This window comes from Microcebus murinus, chromosome 13, assembly GCF_040939455.1.
Source record: "Microcebus murinus isolate Inina chromosome 13, M.murinus_Inina_mat1.0, whole genome shotgun sequence".
NCBI lineage: Eukaryota > Metazoa > Chordata > Mammalia > Primates > Cheirogaleidae > Microcebus > Microcebus murinus.
The window spans coordinates 202,132-222,566 of record NC_134116.1 but is presented as its reverse complement, the minus strand read 5'-3'; the positions used below and the strand labels follow the sequence as shown (position 1 = coordinate 222,566).

The 20,435-nt window shown below is 62.6% G+C and overlaps 5 pseudogenes; all 5 read right to left on the bottom strand.

Annotated features, from left to right (window-relative positions):
- Nucleotides 1-1,566: 1,566 nt before the first annotated feature.
- LOC142875226 (uncharacterized) lies at nt 1,567-1,685 on the bottom strand (annotated as a pseudogene).
- A 3,844-nt stretch (nt 1,686-5,529) lies between these two features.
- LOC142875191 (uncharacterized) lies at nt 5,530-5,648 on the bottom strand (annotated as a pseudogene).
- Nucleotides 5,649-9,493: 3,845 nt separating this feature from the next.
- On the bottom strand, nt 9,494-9,612 carry LOC142875087 (uncharacterized; annotated as a pseudogene).
- Nucleotides 9,613-13,457: 3,845 nt separating this feature from the next.
- LOC142875086 (uncharacterized) lies at nt 13,458-13,576 on the bottom strand (annotated as a pseudogene).
- Nucleotides 13,577-17,421: 3,845 nt separating this feature from the next.
- Nucleotides 17,422-17,540, bottom strand: LOC142875085 (uncharacterized; annotated as a pseudogene).
- Between the last annotated feature and the right edge of the window lie 2,895 nt (nt 17,541-20,435).

The window sequence follows — 20,435 nt, the reverse complement described above, 5'->3', positions numbered from 1 at the left end:
AGCCCCGTCAGGCAGGGGCCGAGGACGGTGACGGCCCGGGCGGGGAGGAGCGTGTCAGGCAGGGGCAGAGGACGGTGACAGGTGATAGGCCGGGCGGGAAGGAGTCAGTCAGGCAGGGGCCGTGGAGGAGACGGGCTGGGTAAGGGTTAGGGTTAGTGTCAGGGCACAAGTCACAATCGCAAAGACCTGGAAGCCACCCGAGTGCCCATCGACCCACGAGTGGGTAAATAAAATGTGGCGCGTGGACACCACGGAGTGCTATTCGGCTATGAGGAGCAGCGGTGAGGGGGCACCTCTCGTGGTTCTCCTGGCCAGAGCTGGAACCCGTTCCAGTAAGCCAAGTATCCCAAGAATGGACACACGAGCACCACGTGCTCGCGCTCACCAGCAAATGGGTACGAACCGATGGACACCTAAGTGGACACAGAGGAATCACCTTCTTCGGGTGGGTGTCGGGCGGGTGGGGGGAGGGGATGGGCATACACATCCATTAGGAATGGGGTGGGTACGCACCGACTGGGGGATGGGCGCACTTGAAGCTCTGACCCGAGGGGGGAGGCTGGGAGAGGGCAACGCACCCGTCCTTAACATTGGTGCCCCCACAATATGCTGGAACAACATGAGGGGTAAATGAATAAGAACACGGGGGGGGGAGGGGGGCACGGGCAACACATGTCACCTTAATACTTGGACTCCCATCATCTGCTTGAAAAGAGAGAGAAAAGTAAATGCAATAATAGAGATAAGAGACACTTTTTAAAAATAATGAATCCGGCCGGGCGCTGTGGCTCACGCCTGTAATCCTAGCTCTTGGGAGGCCGAGGCGGGCGGATTGCTCAAGGTCAGGAGTTCAAAACCAGCCTGAGCAAGAGCGAGACCCCGTCTCTACTATAAATAGAAAGAAATTAATTGGCCAACTGATATATATATAAAAAATTAGCGGGGCATGGTGGCGCATGCCTGCAGTCCCAGCTACCCGGGAGGCTGAGGCAGAAGGATCACTCGAGCCCAGGAGTTTGAAGTTGCTGTGAGCTAGGCTGACGCCACGGCACTCACTCTAGCCTGGGCAACAAACCGAGACTCTGTCTCAAAAAAAAAAAAAAAAAAAAAAAATGAATCCGAAGAGAAAAGTAAAAGGAGGCCTGTGGAGCAGGTCTGGGTGTGACTCCGGATCCCCGAACATCAGGTGCCACCACCAAAGATTCCTACGTGTAGCCCATAGAACCCCAAAAGCAACGGGAGGAGTTCTGGTCACATACTCCCTCAAAATGACATCCTGGCCTTCTTCTGGAACTCCCTCCCCTCTCAGACTCTCAAGGTTTCCTCCAGCGTGTCGGCTCCCACAGAGCAGACCTTTGGTCTGAGACCTGACAGTCCAGAAGCCACGCATGCTGCCGCGTGGCGGCGGTGTCACGGCTCGGGACAAGAGGAGGCCCCACGGTGCGGGCTGGGGCGCCAGGCACCGCGGCCGGCGGGCGCTGAGGGTGGGGGTCACCCCCACCCCGGGCCGCCCCCGCACTCCCAGAAACGCGACAGAACCAGAGGCAAAAAAAAAAAAAAAGAAGAAGCCTACGGCACCCGGTATTCCCGGGCGGTCTCCCATCCAAGTTCTAACCAGGCCCGACCCTGCTTAGCTTCCGAGACCAGACGGGATCGGGCGTGTTCGGGGTGGTGTGGCCGTGGATGGCGGAGGGCGCCCCTGCCCCGCTCAAGAAGCCGAGCCTCTCTGCGCTTCCCCGCCGCCTCCTCCCGCCCCAGGCCCCGCGCCGGGTCGGGCCTGTTGAGTTCGCCGGCCGCGTCCCGCGGGCTCCGAGGGACGGGGGTGACAGGCGGGGCGGGCAGGGAGCGGCGGGCCGGGGTTGGGGGCTGTCTCTGTATACACACACACTCACACTCACACGCACTCACTCACTCACACTCACACAAGATGCGCCTCCACGGCTGGACCCGCCAAGGTGGAGCCCTTCCAGCCCCCCTCCTCTCCTCGCCTGGCCTCCTTCACCTCCCCGCCCCCCACCCCCAGCGCGCCGGGGCCGCTGACTGCGCACGGGCGGGAGGGGCGGGGCGCTCGCCCTTTGACCCCAGCCAGGGGCGGCCCTCCCCCACAACCCCTTTCAGCTGCGCCCCCCACCCTGTGGCCCGGCGGCCGCCTATTCCCCCGGGCCAGGGCTGGGGCACAGCGCACGGGGGAGGGGAGCCAGTGTATGGGGCGTCTCTCTCTCTCTCGGGATGTGTCCCATGGGTGGGGTGGGGTGGCGTGGTTTGTGGGGCGCTGAAGAAATCAGTCCCCTCCATCTCCTCCCTCTGGAAAACACCCAAGCCCTTGGAGAACTGCCCGCACCTCTACCTACCGTGGGGGCCGGGACCCTCCTCTGTGTCCTCCTGTGGCCCAGTCCAAGGGGCCTGGGCCTGGCCGGGGCTGCATTGGACCCCGACCACCCTGGCGTGTGGACTCGCTAAAAATTGGCGATTAGATATTGGATTCCAGCGTCATTGAGGTCATTTCACTAATGAGTGCACCGCAAAGAGTTTCCTAATCCATCTGTGAGGGTGGCAACCGAAAGAGAATTTTAGAGCTGACAGAATAGGCGAGGAAAGGCATAGGAGATTTCCACACCCAGTAAGGAAGCCTTTCCCGAAGTGGAAGAAAGAAAGGAGCAAACAGAGACACCGGTAGCCCGCCCGGATCAGAGTCTGCCCCTGAGAGAAAGTACCCTGACCAGGTTCACCCGTGGGTGGGTCGCGAGCTAGCGGCATTCAGAAGAGCGAGGCCCGCAGTCTGTGCAGAAGACACCTGCACTCGGGTGTGTGTGGCGGCACGATTCACAAGCAGCTCCAGATGTTAAACCAAGGAGAAGCCAGGGAGTTCCCAACGCCCCAGGTGTCCTCAGCCCACGACTGGCTGCTGTGGCAATGCGAAGCCCGGCTCCTTGTCTCAGAGCGGGGCAACCAGGAGGTGTGATGTCCACCCCGGGGTTCCCAGGAGGATCAGACTGAAGCTGGGACTTGGCCTGAAAGTGTCCCCTCGCATGGCCACCCCCTTCCCCTTCCTGCTCCTCTACTCCTGGTGCCCCTCCATCCAGGGGCCAGACCTTAAAGAGTCACCCGCAAGAGAATCCTGGTCCCAAAGGAGCCTTCTGGGGGACCCCTGCTGAGAGAGGTTGTGGGCATGGCCCGCTGGGGCTCTGCCCGACCCAGGGCTGAGAGATGCAACCTCCCAGCTCTGGGTCCCTGCAGGAAGTGTTGGCAAGCACAGGGCCAGTCCTCCAAAGGCCCAGGTGCAGGGAGCCCAGGCCAAGCAGCCTGTGGAAGAAGCCACATGCTGTGCCACCCCGGGGAACACGACTGCAGGCCACGGCCCTTCCCACCTCCTCCTCCTCCTCCTCCTCCTCCTCCTCCTCCTCCCACCCCGCCTCCGCCCCCGCCCCCACATGGCACAGGGCCCAGAGACACCTCAGACACTTGCTACCCAAAGTGCAAAGGGCATCAGTTGCTCCTCCAAACCCCCCCCCCAGCCCAGCAGACCGCGTTGTCCAGCCAGCCCCCGGGCCTCCCTGGGGTGCCCAGCACAAAAGTGCAGACACCCACCGGACCCTCAATCTCAGTTTTCGGATGTTTTTGCCACTCTGAGGACCCGCAGGCCAGCTGGGCCTTCTGGCAGGACAGAGAGCCCCGGAATCCGACGTGGAGAGCTGGGTGTACGTCCCCATGAGGAGGCGGTCCCCACCTCCGCGGCTCTCCCCTTGCGGGGAGCGGCAGCCGCGGGGCCTCAGAGAAGACACCAGGCTGGGCCCCCACGGCACAGCGGGAGCACGTCCCCCGCAGGCCACTTAGCCACGGCGGCCAGCCGGCGGACGGTTGGGTTGCGCGAGACGCTGCGGCCGCCCTGCTACCGGGTTCCTGGGAGGGCGTCCTGGAACCAGCGTCCACACCAAGCCCTTGGAAGGCCCAGGCGACGGAGGAGCCCCGTCAGGCAGGGGCCGAGGACGGTGACGGCCCGGGCGGGGAGGAGCGTGTCAGGCAGGGGCAGAGGACGGTGACAGGTGATAGGCCGGGCGGGAAGGAGTCAGTCAGGCAGGGGCCGTGGAGGAGACGGGCTGGGTAAGGGTTAGGGTTAGTGTCAGGGCACAAGTCACAATCGCAAAGACCTGGAAGCCACCCGAGTGCCCATCGACCCACGAGTGGGTAAATAAAATGTGGCGCGTGGACACCACGGAGTGCTATTCGGCTATGAGGAGCAGCGGTGAGGGGGCACCTCTCGTGGTTCTCCTGGCCAGAGCTGGAACCCGTTCCAGTAAGCCAAGTATCCCAAGAATGGACACACGAGCACCACGTGCTCGCGCTCACCAGCAAATGGGTACGAACCGATGGACACCTAAGTGGACACAGAGGAATCACCTTCTTCGGGTGGGTGTCGGGCGGGTGGGGGGAGGGGATGGGCATACACATCCATTAGGAATGGGGTGGGTACGCACCGACTGGGGGATGGGCGCACTTGAAGCTCTGACCCGAGGGGGGAGGCTGGGAGAGGGCAACGCACCCGTCCTTAACATTGGTGCCCCCACAATATGCTGGAACAACATGAGGGGTAAATGAATAAGAACACGGGGGGGGGGAGGGGGGCACGGGCAACACATGTCACCTTAATACTTGGACTCCCATCATCTGCTTGAAAAGAGAGAGAAAAGTAAATGCAATAATAGAGATAAGAGACACTTTTTAAAAATAATGAATCCGGCCGGGCGCTGTGGCTCACGCCTGTAATCCTAGCTCTTGGGAGGCCGAGGCGGGCGGATTGCTCAAGGTCAGGAGTTCAAAACCAGCCTGAGCAAGAGCGAGACCCCGTCTCTACTATAAATAGAAAGAAATTAATTGGCCAACTGATATATATATAAAAAATTAGCGGGGCATGGTGGCGCATGCCTGCAGTCCCAGCTACCCGGGAGGCTGAGGCAGAAGGATCACTCGAGCCCAGGAGTTTGAAGTTGCTGTGAGCTAGGCTGACGCCACGGCACTCACTCTAGCCTGGGCAACAAACCGAGACTCTGTCTCAAAAAAAAAAAAAAAAAAAAAAAATGAATCCGAAGAGAAAAGTAAAAGGAGGCCTGTGGAGCAGGTCTGGGTGTGACTCCGGATCCCCGAACATCAGGTGCCACCACCAAAGATTCCTACGTGTAGCCCATAGAACCCCAAAAGCAACGGGAGGAGTTCTGGTCACATACTCCCTCAAAATGACATCCTGGCCTTCTTCTGGAACTCCCTCCCCTCTCAGACTCTCAAGGTTTCCTCCAGCGTGTCGGCTCCCACAGAGCAGACCTTTGGTCTGAGACCTGACAGTCCAGAAGCCACGCATGCTGCCGCGTGGCGGCGGTGTCACGGCTCGGGACAAGAGGAGGCCCCACGGTGCGGGCTGGGGCGCCAGGCACCGCGGCCGGCGGGCGCTGAGGGTGGGGGTCACCCCCACCCCGGGCCGCCCCCGCACTCCCAGAAACGCGACAGAACCAGAGGCAAAAAAAAAAAAAAAGAAGAAGCCTACGGCACCCGGTATTCCCGGGCGGTCTCCCATCCAAGTTCTAACCAGGCCCGACCCTGCTTAGCTTCCGAGACCAGACGGGATCGGGCGCGTTCGGGGTGGTGTGGCCGTGGATGGAGGAGGGCGCCCCTGCCCCGCTCAAGAAGCCGAGCCTCTCTGCGCTTCCCCGCCGCCTCCTCCCGCCCCAGGCCCCGCGCCGGGTCGGGCCTGTTGAGTTCGCCGGCCGCGTCCCGCGGGCTCCGAGGGACGGGGGTGACAGGCGGGGCGGGCAGGGAGCGGCGGGCCGGGGTTGGGGGCTGTCTCTGTATACACACACACTCACACTCACACGCACTCACTCACTCACACTCACACAAGATGCGCCTCCACGGCTGGACCCGCCAAGGTGGAGCCCTTCCAGCCCCCCTCCTCTCCTCGCCTGGCCTCCTTCACCTCCCCGCCCCCCACCCCCAGCGCGCCGGGGCCGCTGACTGCGCAAGGGCGGGAGGGGCGGGGCGCTCGCCCTTTGACCCCAGCCAGGGGCGGCCCTCCCCCACAACCCCTTTCAGCTGCGCCCCCCACCCTGTGGCCCGGCGGCCGCCTATTCCCCCGGGCCAGGGCTGGGGCACAGCGCACAGGGGAGGGGAGCCAGTGTATGGGGCGTCTCTCTCTCTCTCGGGATGTGTCCCATGGGTGGGGTGGGGTGGCGTGGTTTGTGGGGCGCTGAAGAAATCAGTCCCCTCCATCTCCTCCCTCTGGAAAACACCCAAGCCCTTGGAGAACTGCCCGCACCTCTACCTACCGTGGGGGCCGGGACCCTCCTCTGTGTCCTCCTGTGGCCCAGTCCAAGGGGCCTGGGCCTGGCCGGGGCTGCATTGGACCCCGACCACCCTGGCGTGTGGACTCGCTAAAAATTGGCGATTAGATATTGGATTCCAGCGTCATTGAGGTCATTTCACTAATGAGTGCACCGCAAAGAGTTTCCTAATCCATCTGTGAGGGTGGCAACCGAAAGAGAATTTTAGAGCTGACAGAATAGGCGAGGAAAGGCATAGGAGATTTCCACACCCAGTAAGGAAGCCTTTCCCGAAGTGGAAGAAAGAAAGGAGCAAACAGAGACACCGGTAGCCCGCCCGGATCAGAGTCTGCCCCTGAGAGAAAGTACCCTGACCAGGTTCACCCGTGGGTGGGTCGCGAGCTAGCGGCATTCAGAAGAGCGAGGCCCGCAGTCTGTGCAGAAGACACCTGCACTCGGGTGTGTGTGGCGGCACGATTCACAAGCAGCTCCAGATGTTAAACCAAGGAGAAGCCAGGGAGTTCCCAACGCCCCAGGTGTCCTCAGCCCACGACTGGCTGCTGTGGCAATGCGAAGCCCGGCTCCTTGTCTCAGAGCGGGGCAACCAGGAGGTGTGATGTCCACCCCGGGGTTCCCAGGAGGATCAGACTGAAGCTGGGACTTGGCCTGAAAGTGTCCCCTCGCATGGCCACCCCCTTCCCCTTCCTGCTCCTCTACTCCTGGTGCCCCTCCATCCAGGGGCCAGACCTTAAAGAGTCACCCGCAAGAGAATCCTGGTCCCAAAGGAGCCTTCTGGGGGACCCCTGCTGAGAGAGGTTGTGGGCATGGCCCGCTGGGGCTCTGCCCGACCCAGGGCTGAGAGATGCAACCTCCCAGCTCTGGGTCCCTGCAGGAAGTGTTGGCAAGCACAGGGCCAGTCCTCCAAAGGCCCAGGTGCAGGGAGCCCAGGCCAAGCAGCCTGTGGAAGAAGCCACATGCTGTGCCACCCCGGGGAACACGACTGCAGGCCACGGCCCTTCCCACCTCCTCCTCCTCCTCCTCCTCCTCCTCCTCCTCCTCCCACCCCGCCTCCGCCCCCGCCCCCACATGGCACAGGGCCCAGAGACACCTCAGACACTTGCTACCCAAAGTGCAAAGGGCATCAGTTGCTCCTCCAAACCCCCCCCCCAGCCCAGCAGACCGCGTTGTCCAGCCAGCCCCCGGGCCTCCCTGGGGTGCCCAGCACAAAAGTGCAGACACCCACCGGACCCTCAATCTCAGTTTTCGGATGTTTTTGCCACTCTGAGGACCCGCAGGCCAGCTGGGCCTTCTGGCAGGACAGAGAGCCCCGGAATCCGACGTGGAGAGCTGGGTGTACGTCCCCATGAGGAGGCGGTCCCCACCTCCGCGGCTCTCCCCTTGCGGGGAGCGGCAGCCGCGGGGCCTCAGAGAAGACACCAGGCTGGGCCCCCACGGCACAGCGGGAGCACGTCCCCCGCAGGCCACTTAGCCACGGCGGCCAGCCGGCGGACGGTTGGGTTGCGCGAGACGCTGCGGCCGCCCTGCTACCGGGTTCCTGGGAGGGCGTCCTGGAACCAGCGTCCACACCAAGCCCTTGGAAGGCCCAGGCGACGGAGGAGCCCCGTCAGGCAGGGGCCGAGGACGGTGACGGCCCGGGCGGGGAGGAGCGTGTCAGGCAGGGGCAGAGGACGGTGACAGGTGATAGGCCGGGCGGGAAGGAGTCAGTCAGGCAGGGGCCGTGGAGGAGACGGGCTGGGTAAGGGTTAGGGTTAGTGTCAGGGCACAAGTCACAATCGCAAAGACCTGGAAGCCACCCGAGTGCCCATCGACCCACGAGTGGGTAAATAAAATGTGGCGCGTGGACACCACGGAGTGCTATTCGGCTATGAGGAGCAGCGGTGAGGGGGCACCTCTCGTGGTTCTCCTGGCCAGAGCTGGAACCCGTTCCAGTAAGCCAAGTATCCCAAGAATGGACACACGAGCACCACGTGCTCGCGCTCACCAGCAAATGGGTACGAACCGATGGACACCTAAGTGGACACAGAGGAATCACCTTCTTCGGGTGGGTGTCGGGCGGGTGGGGGGAGGGGATGGGCATACACATCCATTAGGAATGGGGTGGGTACGCACCGACTGGGGGATGGGCGCACTTGAAGCTCTGACCCGAGGGGGGAGGCTGGGAGAGGGCAACGCACCCGTCCTTAACATTGGTGCCCCCACAATATGCTGGAACAACATGAGGGGTAAATGAATAAGAACACGGGGGGGGGGAGGGGGGCACGGGCAACACATGTCACCTTAATACTTGGACTCCCATCATCTGCTTGAAAAGAGAGAGAAAAGTAAATGCAATAATAGAGATAAGAGACACTTTTTAAAAATAATGAATCCGGCCGGGCGCTGTGGCTCACGCCTGTAATCCTAGCTCTTGGGAGGCCGAGGCGGGCGGATTGCTCAAGGTCAGGAGTTCAAAACCAGCCTGAGCAAGAGCGAGACCCCGTCTCTACTATAAATAGAAAGAAATTAATTGGCCAACTGATATATATATAAAAAATTAGCGGGGCATGGTGGCGCATGCCTGCAGTCCCAGCTACCCGGGAGGCTGAGGCAGAAGGATCACTCGAGCCCAGGAGTTTGAAGTTGCTGTGAGCTAGGCTGACGCCACGGCACTCACTCTAGCCTGGGCAACAAACCGAGACTCTGTCTCAAAAAAAAAAAAAAAAAAAAAAAAATGAATCCGAAGAGAAAAGTAAAAGGAGGCCTGTGGAGCAGGTCTGGGTGTGACTCCGGATCCCCGAACATCAGGTGCCACCACCAAAGATTCCTACGTGTAGCCCATAGAACCCCAAAAGCAACGGGAGGAGTTCTGGTCACATACTCCCTCAAAATGACATCCTGGCCTTCTTCTGGAACTCCCTCCCCTCTCAGACTCTCAAGGTTTCCTCCAGCGTGTCGGCTCCCACAGAGCAGACCTTTGGTCTGAGACCTGACAGTCCAGAAGCCACGCATGCTGCCGCGTGGCGGCGGTGTCACGGCTCGGGACAAGAGGAGGCCCCACGGTGCGGGCTGGGGCGCCAGGCACCGCGGCCGGCGGGCGCTGAGGGTGGGGGTCACCCCCACCCCGGGCCGCCCCCGCACTCCCAGAAACGCGACAGAACCAGAGGCAAAAAAAAAAAAAAAGAAGAAGCCTACGGCACCCGGTATTCCCGGGCGGTCTCCCATCCAAGTTCTAACCAGGCCCGACCCTGCTTAGCTTCCGAGACCAGACGGGATCGGGCGCGTTCGGGGTGGTGTGGCCGTGGACGGCGGAGGGCGCCCCTGCCCCGCTCAAGAAGCCGAGCCTCTCTGCGCTTCCCCGCCGCCTCCTCCCGCCCCAGGCCCCGCGCCGGGTCGGGCCTGTTGAGTTCGCCGGCCGCGTCCCGCGGGCTCCGAGGGACGGGGGTGACAGGCGGGGCGGGCAGGGAGCGGCGGGCCGGGGTTGGGGGCTGTCTCTGTATACACACACACTCACACTCACACGCACTCACTCACTCACACTCACACAAGATGCGCCTCCACGGCTGGACCCGCCAAGGTGGAGCCCTTCCAGCCCCCCTCCTCTCCTCGCCTGGCCTCCTTCACCTCCCCGCCCCCCACCCCCAGCGCGCCGGGGCCGCTGACTGCGCAAGGGCGGGAGGGGCGGGGCGCTCGCCCTTTGACCCCAGCCAGGGGCGGCCCTCCCCCACAACCCCTTTCAGCTGCGCCCCCCACCCTGTGGCCCGGCGGCCGCCTATTCCCCCGGGCCAGGGCTGGGGCACAGCGCACGGGGGAGGGGAGCCAGTGTATGGGGCGTCTCTCTCTCTCTCGGGATGTGTCCCATGGGTGGGGTGGGGTGGCGTGGTTTGTGGGGCGCTGAAGAAATCAGTCCCCTCCATCTCCTCCCTCTGGAAAACACCCAAGCCCTTGGAGAACTGCCCGCACCTCTACCTACCGTGGGGGCCGGGACCCTCCTCTGTGTCCTCCTGTGGCCCAGTCCAAGGGGCCTGGGCCTGGCCGGGGCTGCATTGGACCCCGACCACCCTGGCGTGTGGACTCGCTAAAAATTGGCGATTAGATATTGGATTCCAGCGTCATTGAGGTCATTTCACTAATGAGTGCACCGCAAAGAGTTTCCTAATCCATCTGTGAGGGTGGCAACCGAAAGAGAATTTTAGAGCTGACAGAATAGGCGAGGAAAGGCATAGGAGATTTCCACACCCAGTAAGGAAGCCTTTCCCGAAGTGGAAGAAAGAAAGGAGCAAACAGAGACACCGGTAGCCCGCCCGGATCAGAGTCTGCCCCTGAGAGAAAGTACCCTGACCAGGTTCACCCGTGGGTGGGTCGCGAGCTAGCGGCATTCAGAAGAGCGAGGCCCGCAGTCTGTGCAGAAGACACCTGCACTCGGGTGTGTGTGGCGGCACGATTCACAAGCAGCTCCAGATGTTAAACCAAGGAGAAGCCAGGGAGTTCCCAACGCCCCAGGTGTCCTCAGCCCACGACTGGCTGCTGTGGCAATGCGAAGCCCGGCTCCTTGTCTCAGAGCGGGGCAACCAGGAGGTGTGATGTCCACCCCGGGGTTCCCAGGAGGATCAGACTGAAGCTGGGACTTGGCCTGAAAGTGTCCCCTCGCATGGCCACCCCCTTCCCCTTCCTGCTCCTCTACTCCTGGTGCCCCTCCATCCAGGGGCCAGACCTTAAAGAGTCACCCGCAAGAGAATCCTGGTCCCAAAGGAGCCTTCTGGGGGACCCCTGCTGAGAGAGGTTGTGGGCATGGCCCGCTGGGGCTCTGCCCGACCCAGGGCTGAGAGATGCAACCTCCCAGCTCTGGGTCCCTGCAGGAAGTGTTGGCAAGCACAGGGCCAGTCCTCCAAAGGCCCAGGTGCAGGGAGCCCAGGCCAAGCAGCCTGTGGAAGAAGCCACATGCTGTGCCACCCCGGGGAACACGACTGCAGGCCACGGCCCTTCCCACCTCCTCCTCCTCCTCCTCCTCCTCCTCCTCCTCCTCCCACCCCGCCTCCGCCCCCGCCCCCACATGGCACAGGGCCCAGAGACACCTCAGACACTTGCTACCCAAAGTGCAAAGGGCATCAGTTGCTCCTCCAAACCCCCCCCCCAGCCCAGCAGACCGCGTTGTCCAGCCAGCCCCCGGGCCTCCCTGGGGTGCCCAGCACAAAAGTGCAGACACCCACCGGACCCTCAATCTCAGTTTTCGGATGTTTTTGCCACTCTGAGGACCCGCAGGCCAGCTGGGCCTTCTGGCAGGACAGAGAGCCCCGGAATCCGACGTGGAGAGCTGGGTGTACGTCCCCATGAGGAGGCGGTCCCCACCTCCGCGGCTCTCCCCTTGCGGGGAGCGGCAGCCGCGGGGCCTCAGAGAAGACACCAGGCTGGGCCCCCACGGCACAGCGGGAGCACGTCCCCCGCAGGCCACTTAGCCACGGCGGCCAGCCGGCGGACGGTTGGGTTGCGCGAGACGCTGCGGCCGCCCTGCTACCGGGTTCCTGGGAGGGCGTCCTGGAACCAGCGTCCACACCAAGCCCTTGGAAGGCCCAGGCGACGGAGGAGCCCCGTCAGGCAGGGGCCGAGGACGGTGACGGCCCGGGCGGGGAGGAGCGTGTCAGGCAGGGGCAGAGGACGGTGACAGGTGATAGGCCGGGCGGGAAGGAGTCAGTCAGGCAGGGGCCGTGGAGGAGACGGGCTGGGTAAGGGTTAGGGTTAGTGTCAGGGCACAAGTCACAATCGCAAAGACCTGGAAGCCACCCGAGTGCCCATCGACCCACGAGTGGGTAAATAAAATGTGGCGCGTGGACACCACGGAGTGCTATTCGGCTATGAGGAGCAGCGGTGAGGGGGCACCTCTCGTGGTTCTCCTGGCCAGAGCTGGAACCCGTTCCAGTAAGCCAAGTATCCCAAGAATGGACACACGAGCACCACGTGCTCGCGCTCACCAGCAAATGGGTACGAACCGATGGACACCTAAGTGGACACAGAGGAATCACCTTCTTCGGGTGGGTGTCGGGCGGGTGGGGGGAGGGGATGGGCATACACATCCATTAGGAATGGGGTGGGTACGCACCGACTGGGGGATGGGCGCACTTGAAGCTCTGACCCGAGGGGGGAGGCTGGGAGAGGGCAACGCACCCGTCCTTAACATTGGTGCCCCCACAATATGCTGGAACAACATGAGGGGTAAATGAATAAGAACACGGGGGGGGGGAGGGGGGCACGGGCAACACATGTCACCTTAATACTTGGACTCCCATCATCTGCTTGAAAAGAGAGAGAAAAGTAAATGCAATAATAGAGATAAGAGACACTTTTTAAAAATAATGAATCCGGCCGGGCGCTGTGGCTCACGCCTGTAATCCTAGCTCTTGGGAGGCCGAGGCGGGCGGATTGCTCAAGGTCAGGAGTTCAAAACCAGCCTGAGCAAGAGCGAGACCCCGTCTCTACTATAAATAGAAAGAAATTAATTGGCCAACTGATATATATATAAAAAATTAGCGGGGCATGGTGGCGCATGCCTGCAGTCCCAGCTACCCGGGAGGCTGAGGCAGAAGGATCACTCGAGCCCAGGAGTTTGAAGTTGCTGTGAGCTAGGCTGACGCCACGGCACTCACTCTAGCCTGGGCAACAAACCGAGACTCTGTCTCAAAAAAAAAAAAAAAAAAAAAAAAATGAATCCGAAGAGAAAAGTAAAAGGAGGCCTGTGGAGCAGGTCTGGGTGTGACTCCGGATCCCCGAACATCAGGTGCCACCACCAAAGATTCCTACGTGTAGCCCATAGAACCCCAAAAGCAACGGGAGGAGTTCTGGTCACATACTCCCTCAAAATGACATCCTGGCCTTCTTCTGGAACTCCCTCCCCTCTCAGACTCTCAAGGTTTCCTCCAGCGTGTCGGCTCCCACAGAGCAGACCTTTGGTCTGAGACCTGACAGTCCAGAAGCCACGCATGCTGCCGCGTGGCGGCGGTGTCACGGCTCGGGACAAGAGGAGGCCCCACGGTGCGGGCTGGGGCGCCAGGCACCGCGGCCGGCGGGCGCTGAGGGTGGGGGTCACCCCCACCCCGGGCCGCCCCCGCACTCCCAGAAACGCGACAGAACCAGAGGCAAAAAAAAAAAAAAAGAAGAAGCCTACGGCACCCGGTATTCCCGGGCGGTCTCCCATCCAAGTTCTAACCAGGCCCGACCCTGCTTAGCTTCCGAGACCAGACGGGATCGGGCGCGTTCGGGGTGGTGTGGCCGTGGACGGCGGAGGGCGCCCCTGCCCCGCTCAAGAAGCCGAGCCTCTCTGCGCTTCCCCGCCGCCTCCTCCCGCCCCAGGCCCCGCGCCGGGTCGGGCCTGTTGAGTTCGCAGGCCGCGTCCCGCGGGCTCCGAGGGACGGGGGTGACAGGCGGGGCGGGCAGGGAGCGGCGGGCCGGGGTTGGGGGCTGTCTCTGTATACACACACACTCACACTCACACGCACTCACTCACTCACACTCACACAAGATGCGCCTCCACGGCTGGACCCGCCAAGGTGGAGCCCTTCCAGCCCCCCTCCTCTCCTCGCCTGGCCTCCTTCACCTCCCCGCCCCCCACCCCCAGCGCGCCGGGGCCGCTGACTGCGCAAGGGCGGGAGGGGCGGGGCGCTCGCCCTTTGACCCCAGCCAGGGGCGGCCCTCCCCCACAACCCCTTTCAGCTGCGCCCCCCACCCTGTGGCCCGGCGGCCGCCTATTCCCCCGGGCCAGGGCTGGGGCACAGCGCACGGGGGAGGGGAGCCAGTGTATGGGGCGTCTCTCTCTCTCTCGGGATGTGTCCCATGGGTGGGGTGGGGTGGCGTGGTTTGTGGGGCGCTGAAGAAATCAGTCCCCTCCATCTCCTCCCTCTGGAAAACACCCAAGCCCTTGGAGAACTGCCCGCACCTCTACCTACCGTGGGGGCCGGGACCCTCCTCTGTGTCCTCCTGTGGCCCAGTCCAAGGGGCCTGGGCCTGGCCGGGGCTGCATTGGACCCCGACCACCCTGGCGTGTGGACTCGCTAAAAATTGGCGATTAGATATTGGATTCCAGCGTCATTGAGGTCATTTCACTAATGAGTGCACCGCAAAGAGTTTCCTAATCCATCTGTGAGGGTGGCAACCGAAAGAGAATTTTAGAGCTGACAGAATAGGCGAGGAAAGGCATAGGAGATTTCCACACCCAGTAAGGAAGCCTTTCCCGAAGTGGAAGAAAGAAAGGAGCAAACAGAGACACCGGTAGCCCGCCCGGATCAGAGTCTGCCCCTGAGAGAAAGTACCCTGACCAGGTTCACCCGTGGGTGGGTCGCGAGCTAGCGGCATTCAGAAGAGCGAGGCCCGCAGTCTGTGCAGAAGACACCTGCACTCGGGTGTGTGTGGCGGCACGATTCACAAGCAGCTCCAGATGTTAAACCAAGGAGAAGCCAGGGAGTTCCCAACGCCCCAGGTGTCCTCAGCCCACGACTGGCTGCTGTGGCAATGCGAAGCCCGGCTCCTTGTCTCAGAGCGGGGCAACCAGGAGGTGTGATGTCCACCCCGGGGTTCCCAGGAGGATCAGACTGAAGCTGGGACTTGGCCTGAAAGTGTCCCCTCGCATGGCCACCCCCTTCCCCTTCCTGCTCCTCTACTCCTGGTGCCCCTCCATCCAGGGGCCAGACCTTAAAGAGTCACCCGCAAGAGAATCCTGGTCCCAAAGGAGCCTTCTGGGGGACCCCTGCTGAGAGAGGTTGTGGGCATGGCCCGCTGGGGCTCTGCCCGACCCAGGGCTGAGAGATGCAACCTCCCAGCTCTGGGTCCCTGCAGGAAGTGTTGGCAAGCACAGGGCCAGTCCTCCAAAGGCCCAGGTGCAGGGAGCCCAGGCCAAGCAGCCTGTGGAAGAAGCCACATGCTGTGCCACCCCGGGGAACACGACTGCAGGCCACGGCCCTTCCCACCTCCTCCTCCTCCTCCTCCTCCTCCTCCTCCTCCTCCCACCCCGCCTCCGCCCCCGCCCCCACATGGCACAGGGCCCAGAGACACCTCAGACACTTGCTACCCAAAGTGCAAAGGGCATCAGTTGCTCCTCCAAACCCCCCCCCCAGCCCAGCAGACCGCGTTGTCCAGCCAGCCCCCGGGCCTCCCTGGGGTGCCCAGCACAAAAGTGCAGACACCCACCGGACCCTCAATCTCAGTTTTCGGATGTTTTTGCCACTCTGAGGACCCGCAGGCCAGCTGGGCCTTCTGGCAGGACAGAGAGCCCCGGAATCCGACGTGGAGAGCTGGGTGTACGTCCCCATGAGGAGGCGGTCCCCACCTCCGCGGCTCTCCCCTTGCGGGGAGCGGCAGCCGCGGGGCCTCAGAGAAGACACCAGGCTGGGCCCCCACGGCACAGCGGGAGCACGTCCCCCGCAGGCCACTTAGCCACGGCGGCCAGCCGGCGGACGGTTGGGTTGCGCGAGACGCTGCGGCCGCCCTGCTACCGGGTTCCTGGGAGGGCGTCCTGGAACCAGCGTCCACACCAAGCCCTTGGAAGGCCCAGGCGACGGAGGAGCCCCGTCAGGCAGGGGCCGAGGACGGTGACGGCCCGGGCGGGGAGGAGCGTGTCAGGCAGGGGCAGAGGACGGTGACAGGTGATAGGCCGGGCGGGAAGGAGTCAGTCAGGCAGGGGCCGTGGAGGAGACGGGCTGGGTAAGGGTTAGGGTTAGTGTCAGGGCACAAGTCACAATCGCAAAGACCTGGAAGCCACCCGAGTGCCCATCGACCCACGAGTGGGTAAATAAAATGTGGCGCGTGGACACCACGGAGTGCTATTCGGCTATGAGGAGCAGCGGTGAGGGGGCACCTCTCGTGGTTCTCCTGGCCAGAGCTGGAACCCGTTCCAGTAAGCCAAGTATCCCAAGAATGGACACACGAGCACCACGTGCTCGCGCTCACCAGCAAATGGGTACGAACCGATGGACACCTAAGTGGACACAGAGGAATCACCTTCTTCGGGTGGGTGTCGGGCGGGTGGGGGGAGGGGATGGGCATACACATCCATTAGGAATGGGGTGGGTACGCACCGACTGGGGGATGGGCGCACTTGAAGCTCTGACCCGAGGGGGGAGGCTGGGAGAGGGCAACGCACCCGTCCTTAACATTGGTGCCCCCACAATATGCTGGAACAACATGAGGGGTAAATGAATAAGAACACGGGGGGGGGGAGGGGGGCACGGGCAACACATGTCACCTTAATACTTGGACTCCCATCATCTGCTTGAAAAGAGAGAGAAAAGTAAATGCAATAATAGAGATAAGAGACACTTTTTAAAAATAATGAATCCGGCCGGGCGCTGTGGCTCACGCCTGTAATCCTAGCTCTTGGGAGGCCGAGGCGGGCGGATTGCTCAAGGTCAGGAGTTCAAAACCAGCCTGAGCAAGAGCGAGACCCCGTCTCTACTATAAATAGAAAGAAATTAATTGGCCAACTGATATATATATAAAAAATTAGCGGGGCATGGTGGCGCATGCCTGCAGTCCCAGCTACCCGGGAGGCTGAGGCAGAAGGATCACTCGAGCCCAGGCGTTTGAAGTTGCTGTGAGCTAGGCTGACGCCACGGCACTCACTCTAGCCTGGGCAACAAACCGAGACTCTGTCTCAAAAAAAAAAAAAAAAAAAAAAAAATGAATCCGAAGAGAAAAGTAAAAGGAGGCCTGTGGAGCAGGTCTGGGTGTGACTCCGGATCCCCGAACATCAGGTGCCACCACCAAAGATTCCTACGTGTAGCCCATAGAACCCCAAAAGCAACGGGAGGAGTTCTGGTCACATACTCCCTCAAAATGACATCCTGGCCTTCTTCTGGAACTCCCTCCCCTCTCAGACTCTCAAGGTTTCCTCCAGCGTGTCGGCTCCCACAGAGCAGACCTTTGGTCTGAGACCTGACAGTCCAGAAGCCACGCATGCTGCCGCGTGGCGGCGGTGTCACGGCTCGGGACAAGAGGAGGCCCCACGGTGCGGGCTGGGGCGCCAGGCACCGCGGCCGGCGGGCGCTGAGGGTGGGGGTCACCCCCACCCCGGGCCGCCCCCGCACTCCCAGAAACGCGACAGAACCAGAGGCAAAAAAAAAAAAAAAGAAGAAGCCTACGGCACCCGGTATTCCCGGGCGGTCTCCCATCCAAGTTCTAACCAGGCCCGACCCTGCTTAGCTTCCGAGACCAGACGGGATCGGGCGCGTTCGGGGTGGTGTGGCCGTGGACGGCGGAGGGCGCCCCTGCCCCGCTCAAGAAGCCGAGCCTCTCTGCGCTTCCCCGCCGCCTCCTCCCGCCCCAGGCCCCGCGCCGGGTCGGGCCTGTTGAGTTCGCCGGCCGCGTCCCGCGGGCTCCGAGGGACGGGGGTGACAGGCGGGGCGGGCAGGGAGCGGCGGGCCGGGGTTGGGGGCTGTCTCTGTATACACACACACTCACACTCACACGCACTCACTCACTCACACTCACACAAGATGCGCCTCCACGGCTGGACCCGCCAAGGTGGAGCCCTTCCAGCCCCCCTCCTCTCCTCGCCTGGCCTCCTTCACCTCCCCGCCCCCCACCCCCAGCGCGCCGGGGCCGCTGACTGCGCACGGGCGGGAGGGGCGGGGCGCTCGCCCTTTGACCCCAGCCAGGGGCGGCCCTCCCCCACAACCCCTTTCAGCTGCGCCCCCCACCCTGTGGCCCGGCGGCCGCCTATTCCCCCGGGCCAGGGCTGGGGCACAGCGCACGGGGGAGGGGAGCCAGTGTATGGGGCGTCTCTCTCTCTCTCGGGATGTGTCCCATGGGTGGGGTGGGGTGGCGTGGTTTGTGGGGCGCTGAAGAAATCAGTCCCCTCCATCTCCTCCCTCTGGAAAACACCCAAGCCCTTGGAGAACTGCCCGCACCTCTACCTACCGTGGGGGCCGGGACCCTCCTCTGTGTCCTCCTGTGGCCCAGTCCAAGGGGCCTGGGCCTGGCCGGGGCTGCATTGGACCCCGACCACCCTGGCGTGTGGACTCGCTAAAAATTGGCGATTAGATATTGGATTCCAGCGTCATTGAGGTCATTTCACTAATGAGTGCACCGCAAAGAGTTTCCTAATCCATCTGTGAGGGTGGCAACCGAAAGAGAATTTTAGAGCTGACAGAATAGGCGAGGAAAGGCATAGGAGATTTCCACACCCAGTAAGGAAGCCTTTCCCGAAGTGGAAGAAAGAAAGGAGCAAACAGAGACACCGGTAGCCCGCCCGGATCAGAGTCTGCCCCTGAGAGAAAGTACCCTGACCAGGTTCACCCGTGGGTGGGTCGCGAGCTAGCGGCATTCAGAAGAGCGAGGCCCGCAGTCTGTGCAGAAGACACCTGCACTCGGGTGTGTGTGGCGGCACGATTCACAAGCAGCTCCAGATGTTAAACCAAGGAGAAGCCAGGGAGTTCCCAACGCCCCAGGTGTCCTCAGCCCACGACTGGCTGCTGTGGCAATGCGAAGCCCGGCTCCTTGTCTCAGAGCGGGGCAACCAGGAGGTGTGATGTCCACCCCGGGGTTCCCAGGAGGATCAGACTGAAGCTGGGACTTGGCCTGAAAGTGTCCCCTCGCATGGCCACCCCCTTCCCCTTCCTGCTCCTCTACTCCTGGTGCCCCTCCATCCAGGGGCCAGACCTTAAAGAGTCACCCGCAAGAGAATCCTGGTCCCAAAGGAGCCTTCTGGGGGACCCCTGCTGAGAGAGGTTGTGGGCATGGCCCGCTGGGGCTCTGCCCGACCCAGGGCTGAGAGATGCAACCTCCCAGCTCTGGGTCCCTGCAGGAAGTGTTGGCAAGCACAGGGCCAGTCCTCCAAAGGCCCAGGTGCAGGGAGCCCAGGCCAAGCAGCCTGTGGAAGAAGCCACATGCTGTGCCACCCCGGGGAACACGACTGCAGGCCACGGCCCTTCCCACCTCCTCCTCCTCCTCCTCCTCCTCCTCCTCCTCCTCCCACCCCGCCTCCGCCCCCGCCCCCACATGGCACAGGGCCCAGAGACACCTCAGACACTTGCTACCCAAAGTGCAAAGGGCATCAGTTGCTCCTCCAAACCCCCCCCCCAGCCCAGCAGACCGCGTTGTCCAGCCAGCCCCCGGGCCTCCCTGGGGTGCCCAGCACAAAAGTGCAGACACCCACCGGACCCTCAATCTCAGTTTTCGGATGTTTTTGCCACTCTGAGGACCCGCAGGCCAGCTGGGCCTTCTGGCAGGACAGAGAGCCCCGGAATCCGACGTGGAGAGCTGGGTGTACGTCCCCATGAGGAGGCGGTCCCCACCTCCGCGGCTCTCCCCTTGCGGGGAGCGGCAGCCGCGGGGCCTCAGAGAAGACACCAGGCTGGGCCCCCACGGCACAGCGGGAGCACGTCCCCCGCAGGCCACTTAGCCACGGCGGCCAGCCGGCGGACGGTTGGGTTGCGCGAGACGCTGCGGCCGCCCTGCTACCGGGTTCCTGGGAGGGCGTCCTGGAACCAGCGTCCACACCAAGCCCTTGGAAGGCCCAGGCGACGGAGGAGCCCCGTCAGGCAGGGGCCGAGGACGGTGACGGCCCGGGCGGGGAGGAGCGTGTCAGGCAGGGGCAGAGGACGGTGACAGGTGATAGGCCGGGCGGGAAGGAGTCAGTCAGGCAGGGGCCGTGGAGGAGACGGGCTGGGTAAGGGTTAGGGTTAGTGTCAGGGCACAAGTCACAATCGCAAAGACCTGGAAGCCACCCGAGTGCCCATCGACCCACGAGTGGGTAAATAAAATGTGGCGCGTGGACACCACGGAGTGCTATTCGGCTATGAGGAGCAGCGGTGAGGGGGCACCTCTCGTGGTTCTCCTGGCCAGAGCTGGAACCCGTTCCAGTAAGCCAAGTATCCCAAGAATGGACACACGAGCACCACGTGCTCGCGCTCACCAGCAAATGGGTACGAACCGATGGACACCTAAGTGGACACAGAGGAATCACCTTCTTCGGGTGGGTGTCGGGCGGGTGGGGGGAGGGGATGGGCATACACATCCATTAGGAATGGGGTGGGTACGCACCGACTGGGGGATGGGCGCACTTGAAGCTCTGACCCGAGGGGGGAGGCTGGGAGAGGGCAACGCACCCGTCCTTAACATTGGTGCCCCCACAATATGCTGGAACAA